General features: G+C 48.3%; 1 long non-coding RNA gene across 1 annotated transcript; it reads right to left on the bottom strand.

The window, feature by feature from the left end:
- Nucleotides 1–2132: 2132 nt before the first annotated feature.
- Nucleotides 2133–21383, bottom strand: LOC115333961. Its single transcript, XR_003920991.1, has 3 exons — nucleotides 20822–21383; nucleotides 6104–6188; nucleotides 2133–4023 (listed from the first exon to the last, which is right to left on the bottom strand). It is a non-coding gene; the product is annotated as an uncharacterized LOC115333961 (long non-coding RNA).
- Between the last annotated feature and the right edge of the window lie 5316 nt (nucleotides 21384–26699).

A 26699-nucleotide genomic window follows, 5' to 3' on the forward strand; every position in this document is an offset into this window, starting at 1 on the left:
GGCGATTCCAGCACGAGCACTGGAGAGCATGATGGAGCAGTGTGAGCGCTGAAGGGGAGATGGATGTCAACCGGGGAGGCCCTTCCAGAATTTGGTTCGTGTGAGGTCCTGCGAAACCAGTGCCAGCACGCACGGAGGGCATGGGGCGCATGGAGGATCGGGGGAGGCATGGCTGCAGGAGCTGGAGCCTCTGCCCGGCCAGCAGCAGGCAAGGCAAGAGGAGGCCATGTGTAACCTCCTCTTCGATCTCTGCTCGGGCTAACATTGAGTTGTCAGGAAACAAGGAGCTCGGCCTCCATTTCAGGGTGATTCATGCTCGGCTGGTGGGGAGAAAAATGTCAGCTGCTGCTGATTTAAGAGAAGACACCCGCCTGTTTCTATGGGCAGTGCTGAAAGGTAATTGAATTAGGGCAGTGGGGCAGTGCTAGCACAGCTGCGCTCAGCTCTTTGTGCACCCAGACAGTGGACAGGAGGGATCTGTGCCCACACCCAGTGAACCCATTTGGGAGTGAAGGCAGCTCCTTCCCAAAGGATATATGGTAGATATATGTACACTCTCTGTACAGAGAGTATATCTACCAGGACATTTTCCAGTGCCAGGGTTACGGGCATGGACAGCCACCCAAGAACTGGTTGTGTCAGCTCTCCTTGGGGAGCTGCTCCTGAGCTGTGAGCTTTTACACACTGCGTGCTTTTTACACGCTCCTTTTGCAACTGTGTGTAAAATGTAGCTATTGGTTTAAACCTATATATGCAACATATAGCTTCAGTATATAAAGACGCGGTGTGCTGAGGATGAACTCTGCTGTGGCAATGGGCTGGCCATTTGTTTCTGGCAGTTTCGTTCCCAGACTTGTAATTGTGAGTTTTTCTTGTCTGAGGACAAAAGAGCTGTAAGGGGAGATTTATAGCATGGATGTTAAAACCAACTTCCCAATAACATTAGGAATTGCAGGAAATCTTTAGGAAGAAGGCATCCCTGTGACTAGAACCCCAGGGTGATATTAGGGAGCTGGCCAAGCTGCTCCAGTGGGTGAAACAGAGAGACTGCTGCTGCCCTCCGTGGGCATCTCCATCCCATCTAATGGCACCAGAATCTTGCAGGGAGGTCAGTGGAGACAGTGCGGTGCCACTGAGGGACCTTTGCCTCTGCTTCCACTTCTACTCTCCACTCCCCACAAGCAGGTTCCTGCTTGCACTTTTTCCTGAGTTGCTTCACCAGGAGCTGCAACACGCAAGGTGGAGAGCAGGGACAGGGGTGACTGCTGTCAGAAAAAAGATGTTTTAAAGCTATTTTGAGTTTTGTGTAAACAACTATTTCTTTTGGTTTAGTGGCCACAAGGAAGAAAAGAACAAGCTTCTGTCTCCACCACAGGATCTGTGTAGTCCTGGGTGGCAGATGTGCCTCGGTGGCACACAGGGACTGCACCCAGCCCTGTGGGTACTGTGGGACATGATGTTTGCCTTCAGCCCCCACGGTGCCCTGCAGAGTGTGGTGGGGCTTTGCTCCTGCTCCTCGCAGAGATCGTGGTGGGGAAGTGGGCGGTTGTGCCTCTTCTTGAGGGGCTTTCAGGTAACGGGTACAGCTCAGACCCTCTCTGTCCTTCCCCCCCACCAGCATGTTGGGGCCTTCGAGGGCTGGGCACCGGTCGAGGGCTCTCTTCCCTTCTTTGGATGTCACAGGGCAATGGGCAACCGCTAGCTGAGACTGATTTAAGAGCAGCTGGCTGGGACACTACCCAGACAGAGCAGTAGGGATAATAAGGAACAATGTGGACAACCAGATGGGATGGTTGAGGTCCCTTTGGATCAAAGAAATCCCCAGATGCTGTTTGATGGTCCTCTTGTAGCAATACCTCCACTGGGTGTTTACCATGTGTCTGGTGAGGAAATGTGACCCTTCGTTTCTCACACGAACACTTGTGATACGGTCCATGCCTCTGTCAGCTCAAGATGTGTCCATGGCAGCTAGTGAAAACATTCAGATGAAGCAACCAGCATCTGCCTGGTGCTCTCCAGGAGGGCCTTGGAGTTGCGTTTGCAACATTTGAGGCCCCGAGTGGGGAATTCACTTCCCTCCATGGACAAGTGTAGAGAAATTCCATGCGGGGACGGATGACAGGACACCAATATGATGATCAAAGTCGCCAGTTTATTGAGCATAGCAGATCATTCTTATACAATTCTCTAAGTTCCTTAAAAGCTCTGATTGGTTGCTGCATGCAAGCATATAGTGTCCACGCGCATAAACATAAGATATAATTGGTTATACTAACCCTGTACACGTGCATAAACATAGGACATAATTGGTTATATCAACTAAAACATGCAAAACTTGTCTCAGTCAAATTGATCAAGATAAACTGCTGAATTGAGGTTCTTTGTGCCAAGTTCCCTTTATCGTGGAATGCGCACCTGTGTTCTTCTAATTGGCATCTTTCTTTTTTTTTTTTTTTTTTTTTGTCTTCTTGTTTATTCTGTTCAAGGCCTTCTAAAGGCGTCTGGAATGCTCTTGTGTACCCCTGACCTTTCACCTACTTTCAGGCCCAGTCACTAAGTTCCATATAATTGACTCCTACAGGCAAGTTGATCAGACACCAGTTGGGTAAGCAGAGGATGTGGAGGGGATATCCTCCATGTGGGCTCCTGAAAGCCCCATACTGGTGGTTTCTGAAGCCTACTCCAGTTTCTAAAATAGGCTGGACAGCAAAGGCTCTCTAGATGATGAACAGGGTAAGTGCCAGTCAGCCAGTGTTATTCCCGCAGAATTGATTTGAACACTGCACAAACTGAATTTAATTTCATGATTGATTATGCCAGGACACCCCAAGTATTGGATAGGTGCCTTTATTAAAGAATATCATAGAAATAATTCTTGGCTCCAAGAGAAGGAGCTTGCATTTTCGGATCCGGAGTAAGACTGATTGGGGGAAGGCCATTCATCCTGCACACTAAATCAAGATGAAAACCTGTGGTCCAGAGGCTCAGTGAGACGTGCTGGTGCTGAGGCCCTGGGTGACGCCAGCTGCATGTGCTGTCTCCGGTTTCTCAGGAGGGGACCATGTGCAAGCCCCCAGTGCAGTACTGCTGCATCAGAGAAGCCCGTCTTGAGCCTCTGCCAAGATCTGACTTGTTATTATGGCCAAAGGCACCCAGGTTAGACATGCAGTTTCCACAGGGTGGATGCCTACAGTGATGCTTGCACACGTATGTGTCCATCTTCTGTATCTGCCTGTAGAGCTGTGTGCAAGAGATGCAGCTATCACCTTGCTTCTTCATGGTGTGTATGCTGCTTTTTTTCACGTGCCTTAACAAGTCAGTGCATCAGCTGAGAGGTGGCAATGGTCCATCTTACTGTGTGTCTTACCATAAACCTTTTTGCCATAGATGAAAAGAAACCAATTTCTTTTGCCTCTGTTGCAGGGTAACATCAGAAGCAGGGACAGCCGTGCCGGCTCAGCCAAAGTGAAGGAATCAGATAAACACGCATGATGCTAAGGCGTTATTAACCTTGTGAATTTAGTGTTGTAAGTTTGACCTTTCTTCTCCCATCTCTCTCCTCTCTATGGATCACTGCTGTCCCTCCTGGACACACCTCTCGTTGTGAATCGTGAGATGTCATACCTTGTTGTTTGCCATGCAGGTCACCCTGTGAGTGCTCCGAGACAATTAATCACCCAAGTCCTGATTGAAAATTCTCAGTCCTTCAATTTTCTGGTTGCATTTGACTGAGTAATGTCTTTGCAGAGACAGGGGAGAGAAGAGTTTCCAATTCATTTGCAGATACATGATTATTTTAAAAGGTGTTTTTGTGAAGCATCTCATAATACATAAAGTCCCATGGCTACATATCCTGAAGGAAAACCCAGGCAGCACAGCTCCTCAGTCCAAGTGGGCATGGGCTAGCTGGCAACAGCAGGCTCAGCTCTCGCACAAATCAGGCAGCAGCAAAAGGGATCAATTCCCACCTGGTACAAGGGCTTTTGGGTCAGAAATTCTGGTCACGCCGTGGTGCTGCTTGAACTGGAGAAGGTAAGGTGTATTAAGATACACTGAGCATGAGAATCACAGAAGGTTCAAATGCCAGGACTTCAGGCTGGGAAAATAATAAAGAATCACACAGAGCTTTCTGATGTTAAATATAAAAAACTTACTGGAAGGAGGAGAGTAACTTTTTATTAAAACACCTGTCTTTCCTTGGCTGCAGAGCTCCTACTTACACCCTTTCCCCATCCCTTCAGGCTTCACTCCGACATGCTTTCGAGGCCACACATTTTCCTCCCTTGCTGCTGTGCAGGGAACGTGGCCCTGCATACCCCACCCGTGGGTGTGCAACACTGCAGGGGTTGTTCATGGGATAAGACCTGCAGGGATTGCCGTAATGGGGGCCTCCCTGTATAATACCAAAGGTTTGTTTAAATTATTATGCTTAATGTTGGCTATGATAACGCGTTACTGTGGATGACAGTACTGGCTTCATTTCCTTCTCCAAATTTGGTCCCTTCTGGCGTTGGAGCAAGGTTTTATCCGTCTGGATGACTGCAACATCATCAGATGTGTTCTATAGGCACAGGACTGTCCTCCAACAGCCTGTCTCCCCTCCTGGAGGCTGTGGCTGAGAGTATGGTTGCCATGGTGGTAGCGAGACAATTAAAATGGCTTTATAACCAGCTGAAGGTACCGACTGTTTCCAGGATACCATATATCCTAATCAATCTCAGCTCTGACAGACCTTGGAGCGAAGCCAGGTCCAATGACAGCAGTTGGTGGCGTTTGATTTTTTTCTTCCTTTTTCAGCCCTCTAGGGTTAGCTTTCCTGCATGGGTTTGAAGCTGCAGTTCAAGGTAGAAAAACCCTCCATCCTTTCTGGATGTGGTATCTTTCATTCTGCATCCTTTAATTTGGGCCACGCAGCACAAAAAATGTGTAAAATTATCACCACTCTTCTGATCTCTTGACCCGCAAGAAGCTGAACTGGCTTCCTTGCACTGACTGATGTGGGTGCTGCCCTTTAGCTGAGCGCAGGGAATAAGGGATCTCTTTGTTAGAGGCTCCTCCTAACAGGCTGCGCTGCTCCCCCTGCCAGGCCATTCCCCGTGGGTGGTGGGGGCTGGAAGCAATATGTTGGAAGTCACACTGTATCCCAACAGCTTGGGATTCAGAGCTGTCAAGCAGTGGCTCATTGTTAGTACAACTTCTTCCAGAACGCCAGAAAAAGAAAAGGCGACTTAAAACTTTTTATGACCTGCTGACACATGAGTCTGGTAAGAATCTGACTGTCTGTGAATCCAGAGGAATAGCGGAGGGGTTTGGAGATCTGCTGCTGCTGCTGGTACTTACAGGGTTATTTTTCCCTACAGGTAGCGACTGAGCCGGAGTGCTGCTCCAATTTGCATCTGGTTCTTCCAGCTGGCTCACATGGATCTATTTTGTGGTGTAGGTGCTGCCCTGTGCTGGGTCAGCACTTCAGATGGACATATAGTATTTTTCTGAGGGCTTCTTCTGTCTTTGCCATGATTCATGAACAGTTGAATTCCCATTTTAGAGAGTTTCTGACTTATACGAGCCCTGAGGTGACTATGTAGTCCCAGGTAGGCAGCTGGGCCAGCCGTGTCCTGCAAGTCTGGATGAATTTGCGGGGTGAGGCTACAGGATGGCACAAAATGGCACTCCTGATTGCTACTACTTTTCCCCACATTTCTAGAGAACTTAGCTCAGGGCTGCTCTGTGTGGCACTGGACACTTCACTGATGCAGGTGCTACAGTGGTTTCAAATTCAGGGCTCTTCTGCGTTTCGTGGTGGCACTGTCTAGCTCAATGGTCTCAACTTTTCTTTTTCTTGAATCCTCGCTTATAGACAGAATGCTTGAAACAACCACAATTATCAGCATTAAAACAAAATTAACCTGAATCTAACTTAGGTTTACGGCCCTGCTTAAACCTTCTAGGGTTGTGAAGCCTGTTTTAGAAGCTGCTGGTCTATGTCTTTGCATGCCATCAATCACTGTATATCATTTGCTTTAGAGTATCAGACCTTGCACAAGTCTCCTGAATTTCTAGCATGCCCGTAGATTTGCTGTCTCTTCACTCTGTCTGGATTTACCTGATCCGTCCAGCTGTAAGAGTCTGCAAACAGCCTCCACTTCACAGACGGGGCACTCCACCTGGGCAAACACTCCCGGCATCTGCTGAAACAACAGATCTAGAAGCATTAGCCTGCGCCATTAGTCTCCAGGTTAGAGGGTCATTAAAAGTCCCCAAAGTAAACCAAAAACCTTGTCTGGAGGCTTTTTCTCCCTTAGGAACCAGCTACCTTCAACACTTCCTCAGTGACCAAAGAGAACAGCTTGAAAAAGCCCTAATTTTTCAAAGATAAGCAATTTAGCTATGTAAATGGGAAGTTATGGGTTTCTTTAAAGGCTCTGTTTGAACATATTTTTTCCCTGACTCCCCCTTGACACCATTAGGTCTTCCTGGCTGCTCATTTTGGATGATTTTGTTTCAAAATATGTTTAGAAGCTTAGGTTCTAAGAAAGGACAATAATTACCCAACTAACAATGAACTTAACCAACCACCCGAGGAGTCGGAATGATTTACAGCTTTCAAAGGAGCTGATGCTAGCTTGCCTTTTGTCTTTCTGCTTAATGCCTCTCTAATATTCTTCTCTGGACACAATGACTTTCTGAACTGTTTTTTCTCCTCCCTTTTTTTTTCTTAAATAGAATGCTAAGTCCCTCCACCACCTAATTCTCTGCATACAAAAGAAGATTTAATATCCTCTAAATGACTATAAAGAACAAACCTACCAGATGGCAGACTTCGTTGCTCAAGGGAGATGCAGGCTGCGTTTCTTGGAGAAGCATTTCAATGTGGTTTTGAAAGAGAGAGTCACTAGATGTATTAATCTTTTCCTTAGTGGGGTGCTGTGATATAACTCAGGAGAGGTGCAAGAAGAGGGAAATACAGTTTGTGATGCAACAGAAGAAACAAACAGAGCCGCATGAGGAACCTCTTTTGCTAATTTCTTGAATCTCTTTGAGAAACGTATTAACTATGACCTTGGGCATCTCTGCAGAAGTTTTGAGATGTAGCGCCTGGACTAGGCATAACTTTACAAACTTGAAGAAAGGTTTAAGGAAGTTACTAGCATTTGGAGACTACTTCTCCAGATTTAAAACAAGGATGTTGCTGACATATAATCAATGCTCTTCAGGAAGAAACTGTTCTGCTTCATCCTCTTTCCATTTTTCCTATGTCAGAAGCCAACTTGCTAACAAGATTAGTTGATTAAAAGGAGGACTTCTTTAAGAGCAGAAGTTTTGCATCTCACTTATTTTCCAAGTATTCAGTTGAATAATTCACCTGACACATAGCTAAATAATTTCTCTTCATAGATTATCTGAGAAAAGATCACAATATTTACGTATGGACCTATTGTTCAGACTTATTTGCTAAATAATTTATTGGAACAATCTGTGCTCTGTGTCTCATTTGTGGCCACTTCCTTGGGAGATGTTGATATTCTGATGATGTGATATGTTTCTGTTCCCAAGTGGGTGAGTGTAACTTTCTGGAATTATTTTGTGATGTAAGTGGTTGTTATGAGTTTGAAATGTGTTTTCACGCTAAATTCACACTTGGTGAGTATTCCTACCAGAAAATGTGTTCCCTAGGATAACTGTGGAAAGCAAACACGAAAAAGGAAGGAACATAGTCAAAGCAAATCCATAAAAAGATTCAGATGAAGAGAAATGTGTTTGCAGGACACACTTATCTCTGTTGTGAAGCAATGTGATAAAGGAGGAGACCTCGGATTTACAAGGTAGAAATCGCTATATGCCAACCGGCTACATATCCTGTATGGACAACTTGGAAGACAATCAGCTGCCAGACCTGCTACCAAACAAATATGACCCACAGTCACTTGTGTTCTTTTTGGGATATAGGTTACACAGCAAAGTGCCAAGCAAAGCAAAGTGTGAAGTTACATATCAAATGAGGAAAAGTGAGAAAAGATAAGAAGGGCATGTTAATGGTATGGCAACAATCTCAGTATTAGGGATGAAGAAAATAGGGTATTTTATATGTTTCCAAACTAACACAATGGCCTGTAGTAATGGCCACTACCTGATAACTTGAAAGCAAGAGAATAATTTCCATCATGATCTAGTGATCATCTTTCACCCTGAGTTTGGAGATCTGATCCCCTTATCTTTGCAAGTGCTACTGGGAGACCTGCTTGGTAACAAGAAAAGAATTCAACCTAACAACAGCCCATTCATCCTGGTGCTGCGTCAGGCAAAAAACAAGCATTTATCTGGAACATTAATTCTCAGCAGACCTTTGCTTTAAATCATGTTTGCCAGTATGTATATTAATATAGCCAGAGAGAGGCCTTACTCTCACAGAAAGTCAGTTGAACTATGTTTCTCCACACTGTGAAAAAGTAGATTCAAATGGCATACCTGTCACAATATAGTCATATAGCGCAATGGGGAAAAACAACTATTCTGGATTTAATCCCATCTATCAGTTGGAAAGACAGGTTGCAGTTTCTCCCTCTCTAGTATTCACATCTTTCTCTAAATTTTGAAGGATGTCTTTGGGCCAATTAGAAAAGACACTGACTTTTTTAGATCTTTGGCCATGTCTATAGACGGAAGGTATTTTTCTGTATATCTATATGTACATTGTACACACTGTATCAAACTCCCCGGCCCACCCTCCTTGTTAACAATAGTCTATGATGCTTCTCCTGACAATCCTTGTGCATACGCTGTTTGCTCAGTACTTGGGAGATATCCTGAGGTCCAGTGGTCCCTTACTCTATTCTGCACTCTACAAATTTACTGGCAGTACATTGTGGGACGCATTCCGAAACTGCAGGAATACTGGTCTGGAGGGATAAATGTATTAAACTGCCAAACTCCCGTGATTCACGTCTTTTCCTGCCATCCATTAATGTTTCTGGCAGCATTTTCAAATTACTATTCGGCAGCAGATGGAGGACATGCTGCTAAGTGCTATGATTATGAGATTCATTAATATGGATGGCATTATGCACATGCATTTGTAGTTGGGCAAGCAGAAGAATTTGCATCTGGGCTTTCCTAAGACATTGGATACTGAGGTGATACAGCTGTAGCAAATGATGCTGTAGGAAGATGAGATCAAATTTTGTGGAGTGCTTATGTGAAGCAGTTTTACATGATGAAATTTTTGTTTCAGGGCTCACATAGGCAGCAACGACTGGTGGGATGCAGGTAGTGGTGCAGAACTGGATGGCCACTGCCAGTGGCAAAGCTTTTGGATGACAAAGACCAATTAGAGATATGAGCAGAGCCCAGAGCTACACGAGAAGAGCATAGCCATGAATGTGCCCATCCAAGTGGGCAACCGTGCCACCATTACCTCTGGCATCCTACTGCTGATCAGGAGCTCACCAGCTGGGCTTGGGAGATCAGCTACAGAGCAAATGTTCTCACAGGGATTTGAAATGGGGAGGTTTCTGCTCCATCATGTCATAAGCCTGGAAATGTGTAAGACTTGGTGCTGGCTTTAAAGGGTTGTAAATGATAGATATGCATGCCTAGTCTTTGCTAGCAGGAAAAGGTATTTTCTATGGGTTTGGAGAGGCTGACTGATCACTATAAAATATTCACTGACAGTAATGTGAAGTGGAAAGGTCTGTGATGCTGTGTTATCGCAAAAATCGGGTCTGGGGGCTGGAATGGAGAGGAACTATTTGCTTCTAGAAAGGCTATGAACATTATGGTTCCTCTTCTTGTTCTGGGCATCTGGATTCAGTGTATGCTCTGTTTCCTTGGCCAAGGAAGCTCTTTGTTGGTGGTTTCGGCGTGAAGGAAGAATTATTTAGCTTTGTGCGGAGTGGTTGCAGATGATCGCTGGCATGTACTTCAGGAAAATGGATAGGAGGGAGGTGGTACTTCATGAGAAGGGTGGGTGTTGCTCATCATGATGTGCCTCATGTGATAAGTGCCTGCAGTTTTTTGCACATCCATAAGAAGAGAGACATCCTGAAGGAAATATTGGAGCAGGAATGTGAGTGGGAGCAGGAGGCAGAAATTTAATATTTTAGGCAGATGGGGAAAGCATCTCTGCAAAATGACCAAAATAGTCATGACCACAACATAATGGATGTTTGGTGTGCTGAGGACAGAGAGTGATTTTTGGCCTACGAATGCATTGTAACCAAGGAAATGTCTTCCTGTTTGATGTATTGATGGTGTGTGGGCATTATCTGTCATTTAGGGGTTGAGCTGGATCTACATGACCTTTTCCAATCAACTGCACCAAAATTAATTTGAGTGAGGAAAGTCATACATGACGTGTTGAATAAAACCCCAAAGACTACAGTGAGGAAACACACAAACATAGCAGCAGTGAAAGAGATGCCTGGTTGGACTACGGATGTATAGGACCACAGAAAAGTGCCAAAGCGGGGCTGGCAGTAACGAGAGCCCCAGAATTGTATGTTCCCTGGGTTGCATGGGGTTCTCTGTGCCAAACCCAGTCTCCCCAGATGTTTGCCTCTGCGCTGCCCATACAATCCCTCATTCCAGGGTGCCCTGTACCCATTCTTTGGGAGCACCTCAGGGAGTGCTGTCTCCCTGCTGTCTCTGTCGGCCCTGGAACAGATCCTCTCACACATTTTTTCCCATTCAGGTATCTGTCAGCCTCCCTGTGCATGATAATGCTCCTCTTCACACAGGTTGTGTGCTACAGGTGCTAAGGGAAATGATAAAACCTCTAAGTGCTTATTGTCCATTCTCAGTTTCCATGGCAACCATGATAAAATGTTTCTTTTCCCACATTTCAGGAATGCCATTCACCTCCTTCCTTCCCACTCTTCAGTTCCCTTCAGGAGGAGGCGATGCTCACCCGGCTGCTTCCCCAGGGACAGACCCCTACGGCAAGGGCTCAGTGCTGCTCGCACCCCCAGGGCAGATGTTAGAGCGAATGGGCAGCGCTGGGTAGCTGGAGGACATCACCTTGGTCCAAACTCCCCAGACCCCAAACAGGTCTCGTCTGAAGAGGCAACGGTCATGCCAGGATCACACCGGGAGCCGGTGTCTGCCTGGCTGGCTCTCCTTGCGCCTGCAGGGGTGGGAGAGCCAGCTCTCTCCCAGCAGAGCATCTTTGCCTTGCAGGGGTGTGCTGTGCCATATGGGCTCTGATTTCCCTTACACAGGACCTACAGATCAGCACAAGTGCACTGTAAATGGACTGAGTTTCCCAGCGGTCTTCCTAAGCACTTCACAGCACCCTAAATTCTGCATGCACCTTGGTCAGCCTCAGTAGCTCGGTTGCAGGAGCCCACCGCTGATAGCTCACCTTCTTAATCAGCTGAGCAAAATAATGAGCTAGAGAACCTTTTCTAGAAAGTTTTTCTGCCCAGGATGTATCACTATTATACACATACTGGGTTTGCAGTGTGCTTGATTATTTAACCAATGTGTTGCTGGTGCGCTGAACTCTGCATTGTGTGAGCTGCTGCGGGTGTACAGGGCTGAGCAAATTGTCAGTAACGCAGGCATGGGGTGTGAGGGCTGTGAGTCTGGCTAATGGCTGCAGGGTGGACATGGTAGGCAGCAAACCAGTAAGTCTCAAATAACTTCATTTTGGGTTGTGTGATGCATGTAAACACATTGGAAAGAGGGTTGAATGCTAAGCAAATAAAGAGCCAGTACCTGGAGAACAGGTTTATATATTGTCTAAATATTTAAATATCTATTATATAATTTGTATGTATTTATACATATCTGCTACTGGAGGCTGTCTCTGCACTGTGTTCAGTGAAGCTCTTCTCAAGGCATTTGAGTGCATTACTCAAATCTGCTAGGTCTCTGCCCATCACTGGCTGGATTTGCTAATGTCTACTTTAGCAGACCCTGGGGCACTTCTGAGGTAAAAAAACAGATGCTGGGCATTACTTTTGTCTTGCTTCCTACTGCCAACAGGGTGGTTCTGCGAAAAAGGTCTATCCCACCACTGTCCTATCTGGCAGCATAATCTGTACAGCACACCTGTAATATCAGGGATGTTATCTCTAGAAATATAGTCCAGCTCTTCCTAAGCTGAACAAAGAGTGGGATCACTGTCTGCCTGCAAACACTTCTGCCAGAGTGGTCTTGCCTTCCCGCAGCGCTGGACTGGCTCCAGGAGGGCCACCCCTTTCGCATGGCTCTCCTTGTCCTGGCAGTGCTTCTCCAGATGGAGACCAAATGTGCAGCTCTGGAGAGGCAGCCCCGTCGGGCCCCTGCAGGTTCTGTAGAGGAGCTGTGCAGTGCTGCTAAATGAACATGCTCCTCTCAAGCACTGGGAAACGATAGCACCGGAGAGCTGGCATCTAGTCAAGACGTCACTGAAGCTGTGGCACCGGAGAGCTGGCATCTAGTCAGGATGTTGCTGGAGCTGTGGTGGGCACACGGGGGTACCAAGGAGGTCAGTCCCAATAAGGAGCAGTATCGCTTGGTTAATGTTTGGAAACCTACCAGAAGTGGCAATGTTGGTACCAGAGCTGGCTGAAGATCAGGAGTTCAGGTTCTCCAAAAATAACATTTTTCTTGCCTTTTTTTCACTCCCCTCCCAGAATCTCAGCAAACTGGGGTCAAAGACCCATAACCTGAAGGCTTCTTACCCCAGGAAAAGACTTTCCAAATACATCTTTCTGACTTCACAGTTTGCAGTACCCCCAGCCTGGGGATGTTAGGGATTCAGAAGGCAGCACCCCACAGCCTGGCCTCAGATTTTGTCAGCTGAACCTAACATGTTCTACTTGAGACATTCATGTCCTGAAGAAAGCAGCTGTTGGCCTGAAGCTTTGCTGGAAAGTTTCCAGCCAACCATAGTTTGAAACAAGCCTTCATGAACCCTAGAGACCAAACAGCCTCACTGGGAAGTCAACCGGCACCTATTCATGGAGGTTTCGTATGGGTCCATCGGTATGAGCAAATGAAAGGCCCTAGGTGTGGACCATCATCCACTCTGTTTAATCGTCGTCTTGCTCCCTGGCCTGGTGCCGGCCGGTGCCCTGGATGGTGTGGAGGGCAGCATGTACCAAGGACCATTCCCAAATGAGCAGTGGGGGCCAGGCTGCACCAGCTTCAGCACCGTCCTCCCCACAGTCCTCCATCAGTGCCACACTTTTTCCATACCCCCATTTTCATAGAAATAAAATATCACCCTGCTCAACTGCAACACTAGCTCAGAAGCTTTGAACTGGGGAAAAAAAAAAAAAAAAGATAATACTAGAAATATCATATTAGGGCCACAGGGGCAGCACATGGGGACCAGATGAGACCCAGAGTCAGATGTGTTATGGACTGGAAGTGGCTAATCTGTGCCAGTTGATGTCAGGGCCAGAGAATGGTCCCTGAGCTGATTTTATTTATTATTTCAGACCTAGACTAGCCAGTAAATTTGGTATGGAAGTGAGCAGCATGAGGACATCGAGCACTTTTTATGCAAATTAATTTAGTTCCTCTGGTGTAACATCTCCTTAATGAAGGTTTTGTGGAAGCACCTCGAGGTACAGGTGTATTGTTTTGCCTGCATAACAGGTTCATAAGGGTGCTCAGGATGAAGTATGCTACACTAGAGCTTCTTCAAATTGCCAAGGTGACCAAAATCCTCAGAGCTGCCCAGCTCTTCTGTATGTATTGATTGTCATTTCGGTGGTGGTGCTATAGACCGCCCATAATTTGCCAAATTCCTCACAGACTCATTATGGGACAGTTTCTACATGGACTTACCCCCTAGATGGTCAATGTACAGCATGGGGAGCGGGGGTGATCCAAGGTTGAAGGATCTTAACTAATATTATGTTACCATTATAACATTATGTTAACATTATAAATACTAATTTAAACTTTAAACTGAAAGAGGCTTTAAACAGAAAGGGTAGATTTAGATTAGATGTAAGGAAGAAATTCTTCATTGTGAGGGTGGTGAGGCACTGGAATGGGTTGCCCAGAGAGGCTGTGGATGCCCCATCCCTGGAAGTGTCCAAGGCCAGGTTGGATGGGGCAACCTGGTCTAGTGGAAGGTGTCCCTGCCCATGGCAGGGGGGTTAGAACTAGATGATCTTTGAGGTCCCTTCCAACCCAAAACATTCTATGATTCTATGATTACTTCAGATTTTCACTCCTCTAGTTTACAAGTAGTTCTTTGGAAATCAGCCTGGGATTCCTAGGTCTCTTGAAAGAAAGGTATTTGAAGAAGGACTTGAAGAAGAGGGCTAAAGAAGGGATTGGCTGCACAGCTAATTCCACAGCGTAGCCATGAGCATCTCACCTATCTCCCAGCCATTCCCATTACATCTAAACAGACCTGTTGTAATGAAGCACTGAGAAGTGAAAGAGGGGGTTAATATGCTAGTTTGTTACTGCTGGAGGTATCATTTCCAATTTGATGGACGTCACAGGAAAATAAGCGTGGTTGTCTCAGCTGATTCTTCAGGGCATATCTGGTGGCTAATTTTCCTGAAATCTCCTGGTTTTGCATTAGTTAAGAATCTGCATAAGTGACTTTGAAAGAGGAGATTGTGTTTATATCCTCTTGGTTTTATTTAACATTGTATTCTTATTACCTGGGATTTACTCTTCTGGTGTGATGCATTTTCCCCCTCTCAGATGAAGCAAAGTAATAGCTACCCAGAGGCCTGCAAAGCACACAAATGGGGCTGAGTTGGAAAGGTCAGCCCTACAGATACGTTGGACCATGCCAAAGAGCAAGGTGAACAGATTAAGCTATATAAATATTTGAAGAGCTGTAATTAGGACTAATGTGGCCTCACTCCCAAGGTTCATTATTATACATGCACATGGCAGAAAAGTAACTAATCATGACCTTTTCCCACTTGCTTTTCCTTATGTTTTTGACAGCGTTTTTCACTCACTCCCCAAGATGTTCCTGGCTCACACTGCCTCCCTCAGAGGTGACAGGAGATTTGTCATGGCTTTCTGTGAGGCCAGGAAAAATCCCTGAGAGGTTTCAGAAGCAAGTAAGGGGGAGATGTTGGCTTTCACCCAGGCATCACCCTGTGCTGCTGGGGTCTGGGGCAAGGAGGCAGAGGTTTCCCAGCATGGTGGAAGCTCTCGTCCAAAGCCCAGCAGGACTTGAGGAGCCCTTGCTAAGGACACCAAGTATCCCAGTGTCACAGACACACAAGCAACCTCCTCCTGGCGGGACAACTCCAGCTCATCCTTAGCCTGAAGACCATGTATTTGCGACTCCTAGACTCAGCTGTTACAACTCTTCTTGAGGCATGCAATCTCACAAGCTAAAAACACTCTAGTTGGTACAAAGCACAATATCCCCTTTGCTTAGCAACACACGTTTCCATGAACACCTCACGCCATGAGGCTCGCTGTTATCTCATCGCTCATCAACTGAGCCTGATGCAAGGTCTCCATCCTTGGATGGAGGTAAGAGGTGGCACAGGTCCCCCCACCCCTGCTGCCATGTCCTGCAGCAGCAGCCACCTTCCTGTGACAGAAGAACCAGTGGCACAGCCCAGGGGCTGGGCCACCACGGCAGCCGTCCTGGGTTTTATGGTCCTCGAAGTGCAGCAGTAGGTCACCACCTTGGTGCCACCACCTCCAGGCAGGGAGAACACAGGGGACCGGTCGCTGAAGGAGAGTTGCCTACTCCTTCACAAGGTCTGAGCTGTCTTCCTTAGAAGAAGAGGGTGAATGAGGGTCAGAGACTTTTTCCACATTGCTCACAGACAGACCCTGGTGCTGGGTGGGGAACAGACCCATAAATGCTCTCTGCAGCATCCCACAGGGGATGCTCTCGGTGGGAACCAGCCCCTGCAGGCCTGCTGGTGTGGGCCAGGGCTCAAGGCATACACCCACACCACATTTTTAGACCTCCTGCTTTCCCAAACATAGCATTTTAAGTCTCTACCTGTGCCACTTGCCACCACGCTCGCGGATCAGGAGGAAGCACCAGAATTACCAGCTCTAAAGCACAACAGGCATGCCTGTTTTAAACCAAACATGGGGGTGTTGGACATCATCAGCTGGACCAAAGGAAAACTTTCTATGGCTGTGAACCAGTTTTGATGACATTTCCATTGAGAAAGACTTACTGGTCATCTGACCAAAATGAAAGAAAGAAAGAAAGAGGCAGAGTAAGGGAGGACATGTCTCCAGAGAGCCTGGAAGCTTGCAAGCACACCTGTGCTGCACCGGCCAGCAGCCTGCACCCAGACACATGTCTCTGAAAGTGCCGACAGAACAAGAAAATTCACATACATGCACAGGAAAAAAGGAAAAAAAATAAGAAAAAAAAAAAGAAAGGAAAAAAGCTTGTTTGCTGCCCTTCTCTTCCCTGCGGCTAAATTAATTGGGTCTTACTCCTGCTGTCTGTACGCCGGCAGTACTCCCACAGCACTGACTTTAACAGGAGTGCAGATTGCAGGATCAGGCCCACGGTGCCTTGGAAAAGATGAATAATAATCACTATGTGGAGAAATACTGCAGTTTGCAACTCAAAGAACACTTTAAATCTGCTTAGCAATTTGTAACGCCCACAGTAGCACACTGTGTAAAGCTGCAGTTATGAGACAAATCACTTCTCCATTAACTGCAGCTCCAGGATGTGCCTTATGGCAGCACGCACGGGGAGCGGGGAGGGGGACACCGCACGCAGGGCGGTGCAAGAAGCTGAGAGGTTTGCTTTTTACAGCAGCAGCTGTGTTATCCCTTTACACTTATTTTCTGGGCTTGCAGCAATCCCCATACGGCCTGACTCCAAAGTCCATCCATCCGTGGACGGTTGTGCCACCTCTCAGATCTAACCATCTCTCAGTACTGATGACTTTCCTTCAAAAGCGAATTATGTGAATTTTTCCAAATGATGGTATTTTTCCCAAGTGCATATCTCAGTGTTGTTTGATGAAGCCTTTCCTGGCCAGCCTGTTGGTGTTCCCTCGACCACCCAGTGTGCTGCTGGCAGTTATCCGACCTCACCTACATCTGAAACATCCCTCTGCCATGCCGAAGTGCAACAGCGGAGCTATAAAAGCTTATTTTAAGGGCCTTCCTCTTTCTTATTTAAGCCTTTGACATCCTGCTGATCTTCTGGAGGCAGAAAACATCTCCAGATGCCATATGCCCTTGGTTGACTTGGGGCTGTTTCACACTAGCAGGAGGCACTGAGTTGCTCAGGGCAGGAGTAAGCAAGTGGCAGGTCCCAGCCCAAGCCACCACAAACTGGTGTAATGAAACGGTGTTTGATCTGCACCCGCTGCCAACCTCACCTGGACCACGTCAAGAGCAAGCAGCCTGGGCAAGCGTTGGGAACCTGTGGGGAGAGAAGCCCTGGGAGCCCATGGCAGGGAGCGAGGAGTGTTGTTGTCAGAGCTAATCCTCCCCGTTGTCGTGGGAGGGCTGGTGCTGGGGAGCATTGTGATGGCTTGCAGGTGAGAAAAGTCTCAGGAAAGAGCCAAAATTGAAGAGGTCACACTGAAATAAGCCAAGAGAAGCCAAAGGGAGACTTACTCTAATGTTCAGCCTCCAAAGCAGGTAAAGGCAGTGTGTCACGGCAAAACAACCCTGATCGGTGGGACTGAAGCCTGAACCCTTTCTCCCCAAATGTCCAGCTGGCATCTCAGGGGTCCTCTCAGATTTGGGGGGGGGGGGGGGGGGGGGGGCAGCAGTGAAGGGAGATCTTCCCTTCTAGCTTACAGGGAGGGAGCAAAGCTGCTGATTCTAGAGCCAGCAAGCCCTGCAGCTGAACACCCACCACTGCCACGGTACTGTTAAAGGGTGGATTTAACCCATCCTTGCCAGCTCTGACCCTCTTGTCCCCAAACTCCCCCACGTGCCACCTGCAACAATCCTTCACCACCCTCCAGTTATAATTCGATGGGTACGAGATGATGACAAAAAGCACCGGCAGAGACACTGCCTGAACCACAGCCATCAGTGGTAGAAGGCCATTTACAACAAATTCTGCACTGAAGGCTTCGCCAGTGTGACCTGGCTCTGAAGTGCCACCAGAGCAGAGTGGGCTGCTGAGCACAGCTCTCTACCGAGAAAAGGAAAGACCTTGGACACGCCAGAAATAAAAGTGCGGTTCGAAACACAGGGAGAGGGAGAACAGTGAGCTATCTTGAAGCATCTACATGAACTGTACGATGACATTTAAGCCTGACAAGGCTGGTGAGGAGATCCAGGCAGACTGGGGAATTAGACAAAAGGGCCAGGGCTTCAGTGCAAGCTTTTATCTCATTCCTAGGGAAGGTGTTTGGAGACCTTGAATGAGAAGAAAAGGTAGCAAGATAAACAGAGCAGGCAGCTGAATCCCCTCAAGATTTTGAAACACTGATCAAAGGAAAATGCAAGAGAGGAACGTGCCCTCAGAAAGTCAGGAAAAAGATTCATAGCTCAGCAGTGGGGATCAGGTATTAGAGGAGGTATTTCAGCTCCTCCAGGGAATCCAGCCTGTCCCACACCAGGAAAGCACACGCTCGTGCTGCAGGGAGAGCATGGGCGGGGCTGAGCAGAAAGGCCAAGTTTCCTCCTGCCTAGATTATGGGAAATGCCGCAGGTCCTAAGTGTTGGATCTGCGATGGCATGGAAGGATGTGTAGAAAATAAGATAATATATGTAAAGGAAAAAATTTTCACAGCAAGGGTGGTCAAATGCTGGAAAAGATCACAAACAGAGGTTGTAGAATCTCCATCCTTAGAGATTTTCAAAGCTTGACTAGGAAAGGCCCTGGGTAACCTGATTTAATCTTGAAGTTAGTCTTGCTTTGAACTGAGGATTGAATCAAATGATCTCTGGCAGTTCCTTCCAACTTAAATTGCTCCTTGATTCTGTAACTCTATGATCTGAAATGATCTCAGGGTAATATTTTAAAGTTTTAAGATGTTTGCCTGCTGTACTGGAAACCCAAGCACTGCAATACTTGGACTTAGAAAGCTGGAAGGGAGCTTACAAGAAAATGCAGGCCATCTGCCAGCTCAGCAAAACCTAAGCCATTCCTAGAATGACTCTGACAACCAAAGTCAATCTTCCCCAGTTTGCTCACAGACTGGGGCAGATTACATGTCTGTGCTCCCATTGTGAATGTGAGGGATTTTACCGGCCAGCATTTCCACTGGGCAATGCATCTCCACTTGCAAAGCAGCAAAAGAGCATGTCTACTGCTTGCAAGCATCTTGCATTTACTTTACAACCCATCTTAAGACAAGTTTTAATGCTGAGCTTGGGTAGTGCTGTGCTGATGGGGGAGAAACAGGAACATTTTGTACACTCCAGGTCTCCCTGCAGACTTCATCCTGCCAGGCTCAGGAGACAGCATTTGGCCACAATGTGTTTCAATCAGCCTGCTGGAAGAGTAAGCCCCAGGTCATGAACCCTGTAGCCCTGACTCAGAGCAGGAGCTAGAGAAATAAGAATTAGAATAAACCTGAAAAACAAAAGTGGAAAAAAACATATCCCATGACACAGGCTAGTCCTCTGTGACGCCAATGGCAACATTTGATTTCAAGCTGGTCATGCCTTGCATATTGAGGCACAGCCAGGATGACTTACCTTGCAGTTCTCAGTCACCCAGGACTGAATACCCCCAAAAGATCACATTTGATCATTATTTCTTCACTAGTACCTTGAGGCTTCACTATAGGACAAGCACCCTACAGAGCCAGATATCATGTGCACAAAATATACCCCCTCTGCTCCATCATCATAGAGAAATTTGCAGTCTGTTTTCTCCCTTGACCCACATTTTTGTAGCAGGTGCTTTTAAATGGAGGAAAGAAAATCAGAAGCAGCTGTTTGATGGCTACTGAAGGGCCTGGGATGGCGGCAGCAGCAGCCCGGGCTGAGAAGGATTAATAGGCAGTGCGCACGTGAGGAGGTCAGACATGGCAAATAAATGCAATTTATCAGAGAGTTACGGAAATAAAGGAATGAATCACATTGCTCTCATCACCACAGATGAGGTATAAATAGAGTTAATCAGCACTGAATGAAAGCATATTAACTCAAGGAGAATTATTCATGCACTGCAGGTGTTTTCCCAATCCCTGTCCATGGAAGTAATGAGTGAGAGCAGTAATTGGTGTCCAGCCCATCTCTAGCCAGCAGCTATTGCCCCTTCTGGACTGAATTAATCTTCCAAATTGCTATGCTGCTTTACAACACATATTTCAACATAATGATCTTTTACTTATTATTTTTGGTAGCTAGTGAGTTATCGAGATTGATAGCATCCTTTGCAAGAGAAATAAAGAACCCGAGGGGAACTGATAATTCATTGAACTTTTGAACTACCTCCAAGTCACCTCTCTGGGACTTGAAAATTATGATGTATTATTTATCCAGCCCTGGCTGTGCCTCTCCCAGTGTGGTAGGAAGCTTCAGGAGAGTAATAACAACACGGGCCCTGTATGCTTTCCCTGAACGCTCGCTGGAGAGAGCCTGCTACTAATTTGCCTTTCAATAAAGGGCTGTATTTTTCCTTCGTAGCCACTTTTCAAACCAGCCATTTCTACGCGTCAGGTTACCGACGCAGCCTCAAGAGTGTCCTTCGCTCTGGTCAGCTGAGCTGCTCCCTCCCCGCGGCGGCACAGGCAGCGTTCTGTAGCCCTCACAGGGAGGTGCACAGGTACCGATGACCTCCCTGCTCTCTGGGCCCACACCGCATCTCCCACAGACCTCGGCAACGCAAGGCTGATCCCCAAAGAAGGGGACGTAGCTCCTCCGGGTCCAGATCTCCCCCTGCAAGGCGCCGAGCTCTGTAGCCCACCTCCAGAAAACTGCTTAAACAGAGGCTCACCACAAGCATGTGCTCATCTTCCTCACGAGCTTAGAGCCCAAAGGATCATCCCCGGGCAAGTCCAAACCCCATTTAGTTCCCAAGCGAAGCGAAAAGGCGAAGACTCCTGTGGGTGCCCGGAAAGCGTATTTCGTCCGTACCAGCAACGCTGAGTTTTCTCAACGCTCAGCTCCTTACCCTCCCTTCGCCACGCCAGGCAGGGGGAAGCTGCTGGCTCAAGAAGGGCTCCGGCAGGACCACCCCCAGCCCGCTGGCCCCTGCGCTGGGAGCGGGGCCGACACCGCGCCGCTCTGCCATGCCCAAGCCCCGTCTCTCCGAACACCTAAAGCAGTGCAGCAGGAGGAAGCAGGGCGACCGCGAGGGCCGTCCACCTTTGCCACTTGCAGCAGGTTTAGCTTTTGACCGCAAAGGTTTTCGTACTGAATTCGTTCCGCGGGTATTCACGGGGATGTCGCCGAGCCCGCCCGCAGCGTTTTTCTCGTGCTTAAAGCCCCAAATGCTGTCTAAATACGTTATTTGGCGGCCAAACCCCAGCTGTGCGGGTCGTGCGTGGGGCCGGCGGGGTGCGAGGCCTCCCGGGCCCCTCCCGCGGAGCCCCCGCAGCCGCCGGCCGGGGGGGACACGGGGGCTCCGCGGGCCGCGGCGGAGGCAGCCGCCGCCTTTCCTTTACTCCTGGCTCCCTCTCGTGGGCCTCCCCAAAAGCACAACTTCGGCGGCCCCGCGGCCGGTACCCCCCCGGCCCGGGGAGCCCGGCAGCCCCCCGCCACGCCGTCTCCCGGCCGCCATTCAGCCCAGGGAGCTGCGGGGGTGGGTAGGAAACGACACTGCAGTTTGGGCTGCGGTACCCAGCCAGGTGCCTCGTTCTGCTTGCAAGGTAAAATACAGTAATTTGAGTTTTCCAGGGAGTGTTCGGCTTCACAGCTACGCTCATGCCCCCAGCTACGGGGAGGTGCTCATTTAATGCTCTTGCTTTCATGCCTTATGACCGGATTTAGGGACAGAACTGCTTTCTCCCAAGCAAAAAGACCATCCGTGGTTGTCACTCCTCTGCCCTTTCCTGCACTCCCTCAAGCTAAAGTCCGCAGTGGCTGTGTCCCTGGCAGTGTCGCTGCATTTCCTTCCCCTGCCTTCCCCTGCTGCTTCCCTCTGTCCCACGGGGTTTGGCCTTCCTGTCTCCGTAGCATCCTCCATCTACCCCACAAACTGGCTTAAATCTTCATCTAAGTCTTCAGCTTGCAGCGCTTTCAGAGAGCTGTCACCTTCCTCCTCATTCCCAGCCTGTCTGCCAGCTCCTCTGCCCCTTTTCAATCCACTTCTCCCCGGCTCTCACCTCCCTTTTCACTAGCCATGGCCCCGCACCTGCTTGGCAGCCCTTTCACCCCTCTTCCTTCTCTCTCGGCACCTTCTACGCTGTTGTCTGCCAGGGCACTGTCAGCACTGCTGTCTGCCTCTGTTGCCTGACCCCTTCCTTTCATCCCTGTGACCCCAAACCACCTGAAAATGTTCTTATCCTCCTTCACTCCTTCCTTTTATTCTTTTCCCTCTTATGTTTTCGTGTTTCAGTCCCAGCTGTATCCCTTATTCCAGCTGTAACTCATTCTGAGACGCAGACAAAGAGAGACAAGCCATGCCACCGAAAGCTCCACTGGGGACATGGAGCTGGCATGAGGCTCAGGATGTGCCTGCAGCTGCGAGGCTGTGAATTAGGGTCTGCTGCTTTGCTGCATGAACTCAGGTAGGTAACTGAACCTTCCCATACCTTTCTTTCCCTCCTTCATCCGTTCTCTATATTTCAAACTTAAGCTGCCGAGTGCAGGACAATTTCTTATTCTCTTGTGGCAAGGTGTCAGATTCAGAGAGGTCCTATTTTCTGTGCGAATCTAAGGCCTGATAACAACGCAAATAATAACAGCAGTGTATAGAGCTTGTAAAATAAACCTTTGGCAAATAGATATCTTGTAAGTGAAGTGATGCTTGCTAGACTTTTACACGTTAAACACCCATGAGCCTGCAGCTCCCTCCAGGACAATTTATTTCAATTCCGCCTCATTTTCCACTTGTGAGATACTCCATAAGACTTGGTGACAGTATGTGAAAAAGGAGCTAGAAAGCGTTTTGGTGTAGAACAGCCACTGAGCCATCCAATATGCTTGATGTGCTTTATTCAGAAACATAAATCACCGTGTACTGAAAATTTATGGAGAATGATACCATTTGGTGATGCTTCTGCCTTGCCCTTCTCACCAGATAGGTTTCTTTGGGCTCCCTGGTGCATTTAGCAAGGAGGAGCGTGACTGGCCGCAGCTGGGTCTTCTATGCCCCAGATCCAACCAAGAGCTCCTTTGCGTCACGGTACAAAGGGTGTAAGTGAAATGGAAAACACACGTTCTTTTTCGGCAAGAATTACTATTTACATCTCACTCGCTTGGAAAATTTAGCAAGGATTGTGTGTGTTAGAAATGTCTGAAGTCTTTGGAAAACAAAGCAAGGCTATTTCATAATGGTATCATTCGGACTGGTGGTTTCCCCATCGAGATGGAACTTGGCTATTAGGTAGAAAGATAGTGCACAGCTGACAGAGCAAATCGGTTTTGCTTTGACTGGTTCAGTGTCTCTTTGGTCTGGTCATCCAGATCTCAGCAACATCAACTGCACATGAGCTGTCATGGAACTAGAAATGCTTTTGTGTTGACCTCACTCACTAACCGTTGAAAAGATGTCGGAAGAAGCCCCAGCCCCGTTCTGCTCCAGCACACCAGGCATACAGTGAGAGGCAGGATTTCCTCTGGGGAGAGCTTGCAGGGGGGAAACAAAGTCCTCATGCAGAAAATGTCAGCAGACAAACATCGCTGGCTCAGCAGGAAAGCTTACAAAGTTGCTGCCCCTACACAGCTCAGCATGCCTGGGGAGACCTTGTCCCCTCCGAGTCCAGGTGCCCTCGGCTTTGCACTTTCAGGCCCAGCTGTGCTAGAGACCACGGCCCAACCCCGTACAAGGTGGTGCAGAGATGCCTAGCCCTAACCCAAATTTCTAAGCCCATGTAATAGATGTCAAGGGCTCTATGTGCCTTTACAGTCTTGTGCACCCTGTGGGACCAGCCAAAAGCTGAGACAAAATTTTATTAAAATACAGGGTAGAGTGCTGGGCAGCTTATGGGATGTCCACCTGATGGACCCTGTGATGTCCTCCCACAGCACAAGCTGGTACTTGCATACAAAGGTACATATGCGTGAGGACCAGAAAGACCATGTGGCTATCCCCACCACATACATTATTTAGAGAAGTGGCATTGCCAGGATGTGGAAGAAGTAGCCTGCAACAAAATGGAGAGCAAGACAGAAGATCTGAACTGGGCTGTGAAAGGAGCAGCTGATTGCCTTAAGACTTGCCTGAAAAAGAGCAAAAGCAGAAGGGGCAGGAGACCCCATAGCCTTTGGAAGAGGAGAAGGAGGAAAGGGTGATGGGAGTGAGCTGAGCCGCCCACCCAGAGCAAGAGGCGGATGAGCTAGCTGGGCCGCAGCAAGCAGGGTCCACATGGGGCAAAGCACAGGCAAGAAGCATCTCCCTGGCTTGCCATCACTCCGATGAGGATGACGTGTTTCGTTTACGCAGCCCCTGGGCACTCCACCGCCCTGCGAGGCCAACCTCGCTGGCCAGAGCCACCGGTGGCCCTGAGGGCTCTATGCATTGTGGGCAACAAGAGCAGCCAGCTGCAGGAGAAGACAAGTCAGAGGGCAAAGGAGGAAGGTCAGGCGGTTATTTAAAGCATGTCCAGCACCATGAGTGAGTAGCAAGACGGGTTTAAATCTTTGGAAGTCAAAGCAATATAAATATCTATCTGCTGCAGGTCTCTTTCTTAGTCTTTCTTTGTTTTGTCTGTTCCCACAACTCCAACTTCTCCTCCTTCTTCTCTTTCTTCTGGCAGTCCTCTCTCTCTCCTGTTTCTGGGGTTCTGCCTTCTTGTTCTCAGACTGTCTTCTGCCTTCCTTTCCTCTTGAGCCCCATGCTCCCTCTTGACAGAAAGCTGCCATCTTTTAGCAAGACACCTCACACCGAGCCTTGGCCTCCTGCTCTGCCTGTTGAAAGGAGACAAGATGCAAGGTGCTGGGCTGAAGGCAGAATAAGCCTTTCCAACCACCCCAATGAACAATCAAAGCCTAAGATAAGAGAGGTGAATAGAAAGACTCAGGGTTTTTTTTTTCCTTGCTTGGTGCTAGCCCTTTTCTCCAGCAGATCCTTCCAAAATGACCACCAGCACCACCAGTGGAGACCTGACCTCCAGCAGCACAGCACCAGTCACTGCCCACTGACCAGCCACTGCTGTGAGAGTGCAAACTCTTTCCTCTTTAAGCAGAAATGGGATGCCTCTCATCTCTCATGAGATGCCATCATGAGATGGGAAAGAGGAGCCGGCTCCTGCTCTCACTGCCATCAGTGTGGGGCTTGTTTTCAGTGCTGATGGCTTGGGCTCCAGCTCAGAGCTGGCCGTGTCGGGGGGACCCAGGCTACTAGCTTAAAGCATCAGCTTGGCTCCCACTGAGTCCAGCCACCAGATTCCCACTGCAGTCTGCAGACACCGGGTTTGACCCTTGCCGGAGCGAACGCACTGAGGCACAGCCCCTTGCAAGGCCAGCAGCCGGCAAACCTCTTTCCTTGCCCTCGCTCCTGCTGCTGCCCAACCCCTACCGCAGCGCCCCGTGCAGCTTGGGCACGGGGGAAGGTGTGTGACATTCATTTCCCAGTGTTTGCCAGAGAGGGTAGCCACTCACGTCGCTGCCGTCTCCATCGTGGCAGCCTGCAACCCACTTCCCAACACATTCTTTTATCAGAGGGGTGAATGCTGGCCAGTGGCTTGGCCGCTCGGTGCGTTTCAAGCAGGGAATGTGCTGCTAAACGAAGCAGCGTGTGCTCTCCGTCTGCCTCTCCCTGTCTCCTTTGTCTTCAGCAGGAATTATTTATTGCCCAGGAGCAGCAGTGAGGGGCTGGGTGTTGGTCTCCCGGTTGGAGAAAGGCCGCGGCCAGAGCTGGGCTCTGCCTTTTGATTCCTTTGCTGTTGGATCCATTTTTATTTCAGAGGACCAGATGCTGTCTTGATGTATACTAGAAATGAGTGAAGACATAGCTCTTACTCAGGATCAGCCTCTTTGAATTCAGATGTTTGATCAGCGACTGAAGGGGCAGAGAGCAGGGGAAGGAGGGGAGATCGCAGGATCATAAGCGTCCTGAGGAAGCCTTGACGTCTTTGTGCTGTTTCCATCAGCGTGGGAAGTCTGGAGATTTTGATTCTGCACTTCAAAGTCAAAGGTGAAGGCAAGCAAATGGAGTTTATTCACTTCTCATTTGGGCAGCAAGAGTTTACTTGTTCTTCACCAGGTGCCTAGACCCCCAAGCAGGGACTATTGCTTACTTTTATTCACCACTGTAGCACTGATCCTGTTTCAAGGGCAGGTTATTTTTATTTTTCTCTATTTATTTTTCAAATTAACGTTACACAAAATGGCTGAACAAAGTCCTCTCTAGCCTGTGCCCTGGAAAGGCAACCAGCAGGTACTTAGGGGAGACACAAGCACGCACTTTCCTCGCCCCACAGCTGTGGGACTTTGTCAACAGTTGTGCCCAGACCTCTGTGCTGAATCCCACTTGATGGTCCCTCTTAACCTGCTGGGTGTGCATGCCACCCACCCTCGTTGTGCCTTGGTGGGCTCCTTGGTGGGTCATGCAGGGTGAGGTGCTGTGCAAACGCACCCTCAGGGACAGTCCCCTTCTCCCCCAGGATCTTCATGCCGAAGGATGGGACAAGGGGCTTCAAGATGTCCATAAAGCAGAGGGCAGCAGTAAAACCAGCCCCTTTGCTGCCTGTGGTTTCCTGCTCCACTTG

Source organism: Aquila chrysaetos, chromosome 2, assembly GCF_900496995.4.
Source record: "Aquila chrysaetos chrysaetos chromosome 2, bAquChr1.4, whole genome shotgun sequence".
NCBI classification, from domain to species: domain Eukaryota; kingdom Metazoa; phylum Chordata; class Aves; order Accipitriformes; family Accipitridae; genus Aquila; species Aquila chrysaetos.